Below are 2,993 nucleotides of genomic sequence, written 5' to 3' on the forward strand. Positions count from 1 at the left end.
TTTTAAAATTCAAAATATTTTATAATATATAATTAAAAACTTAAACTTTTTATTATAATAAGATTTATTTTTCTCTAGTATTTGCATTTTTCTTTTTTTAATTTATATTTTCACTTAATAATTTAAAAATTAATATTTTAAAGTATTAATATTTTATTTATAGTTTAAATATTAATATTTTTTAATTTTTAATTTAAAATATTAATTTTATAAGTTTAAGTTTGTAATTTTTAAAAGTAAGCAAGGATATTTTAATTCAAAATATTTGGATTTTATTTTCATGAGTGTGGAATAGTTAATACCATGAGAAAATATGGCATTAGCTATTCCAAGTTTTTGTCAAGTTTTGAAGAATAGTCATTTTTTTGAAATGGCTATTCTTTCTCTCAAAAACAAACCAAATGAGGGGATAATTTTTTTCAAGGAATAGAAGGGCTCCAACCAAACATGCCATAAAGTACTTTGTCTTTCCTAAGCTTGTGACTTGCAGTAGCACCTTGAATGAATATACAATTTTATGCTTTCAAAAAAAAAAAAAACGTTTAAAAGACAGAATAGCCTACTTTTACAATGGTACCATTCTCTCTCTCACACACATTCACAATTCATCTCTCCTTTTTTTTTTTTTTCGATTTGATTTTCTTATAATCAATTCACACTTCTTTTTCAAATTGTCTCCTCAATTTCCCTAAATCTTTCAAGAGCCTAACTCTTTGATTAACCTTGGTAATTTTGCAGGAGACGTAGGGAGTGTACACTTTGGACCTAATCATCTGATGAAACCGCATCGGCTTTGTATCACTCACCATTTGGTCCGTGCCTATAACTTCCATAAAAAAATAGAAATTTATGTTAATTCCTCAAGTGTACTCAAACTTTCATGTAAATTTCTTTCTTTTCTTTTCTTTTTTTTTTTTATTGATGATGTTTTCATTTTTCCTTTATTTAATGGAGCGTCCTCACAAAACGTAACTCGTTGAGCTAGCTCAGTTTCATTCAACTGATTATCTTCAACATAAGTTACAATTATTGTTATTTCTCATAAAATGTTGTTAACATGACTAACATACACCTTTCAAAAAAGCATCACTAGCGTTTATTGTTGTTAACAATTACTTTATTACTTAATTCATGGATAAAATATACTATAAGATATTTTAAGTGCACAGAATGATCTTCACATTCTAGTTATTCTCTTTGGTTTTTTTTTAAACTCCACTTTTTTTTTTTTTTGCCGAAATTTGTATATGGTTCAAGCACATGGCGAAAGACTATAGAAGTTAATTATGATCATTCAAAAATCAAAAACTGAAAATAAATTGGCTATGTAAATTGCCTTGTGTTTACATTGCGAATTTGGTTCTAGCTAGCGCATGCAGCCAAGCCGATGAACTCCTCCCTGCAGATATTACTCAAGGCTTTTTGGGGTTTTTAAAAACAGAAGAAAAAAAAAAAGCTTGTAATAATCGCAAAAGTTTAAAACAGAGAGAAACAAACATGAAAGGAACTAGAGGAAGAGAAACTGAAAACATATATTCACCCATATCCAGAGTTTACATAATCAAACACAAGGAAACTAAACCAAGCGTTAACATAAAAGTACATAAGTCAACAATGTGCGGAGCAGGTTAAGCTGCATTTCCCGTTTCCAGGCTTTCATTCCCAGCTGCAGAGTCTCCAGGAGAAGTGAAATTCCCGGGGTGAACCTTACTCTTCCCAACAAGAGTTCCAGCTTTTCTCTCTTCAATGCCAGTAGTAGTTTCCCCTCTCCTTGCTCTCTCCTCCTCTATTCTCTTCATCTTTTCCTTCTGGCGCTTGCGCATGAGATAAACCTCAGCACAGCTAGCTCCAATAGAAGACATAATGGCCCTCAGAGAATGGAAAATTTTGTCTCAAAGTGTGTTTTGTGGGATGAAGAGTAGGAAACTGTCAAGGAAGGAATTTATAGAGGTTAATGGGGGAGGGGGGTTGGCTTGGAGAGATGAGCTAGCCATCATCACTAATTCAAATTTCTAAGCTAATATATAGCATTATCTTAATGTTGCAGAAGAAGTCTAGGAATTAAGAAAAAAGAATCGGGAAAACTAGTGGTATAGGCTGACCCTTGAGTGGGGGGAGCCCATAGCTAGGGAGGGAGTTAATTTATTTTTGGATAAAATATCTTTATTTTTTTAAGTTTTTATTAAAATTATACGAAAATTTATTAATTTTTAAAATAGACTCTCTGTTCTAAAAAAATATTTTTCACTAAACATTTAAGTCTAACTATTAATCAACTGTTAATGTTTCCGTTAATTTGATGATGTGGCAAAGGTAAAAGATAATTTTATTCTTGATTAATTTTTAAAATTACTATTATATCATTTTATTAATTAAAAAAAAAACCTCCCCAGATGAGGAGCACTTGGTGCTCCCCTCCCTTGAGAGCACCAATCGGGGCTACTCTTTCTTGGGGAGTTGGAGAGCACCAATCGGTGTTCCCTTTTTATAAAATTTTTTAAAAATATAATAATAATTTTTAAAATTAATAAAAAATAATTATTTTAGTTTTTTTATAATTTTTTTAACAGTGTTTGTACTTTTGGGGAGACATATTCATTTCGAAAACTAATGAACTCATTTGAAATTTTGACTAAAACATAAGAAGTGAGAATATTTTACCATTTATTTTTTTTATCATTGTATTCCTCAATAACCCATAACTATATACGGCTCTTGCTTAGCTAATGGAGCTTTTATTGCATTAATAAAAGTTCATTAATATTCGAAAATAGATAGTCCTCTCTTTACTTAGTTTATGTACAATATAATTACAACACTTCAATTCATTAATAAAATAGTGGACTGCTGTGCTTGTCTTAGTGGCCAAATAACATTTAAAGTCTAGGATGGCCACTCAAGGCACCAACAATTTTCATTCAGTGTATAGATTAATAGAATGTTAACTATATGGCTTAATAATAAGTATATATTTTTTTATATTTAAAAATTTG

Source organism: Theobroma cacao, chromosome 1 (genome assembly GCF_000208745.1).
Source record: "Theobroma cacao cultivar B97-61/B2 chromosome 1, Criollo_cocoa_genome_V2, whole genome shotgun sequence".
NCBI lineage: Eukaryota > Viridiplantae > Streptophyta > Magnoliopsida > Malvales > Malvaceae > Theobroma > Theobroma cacao.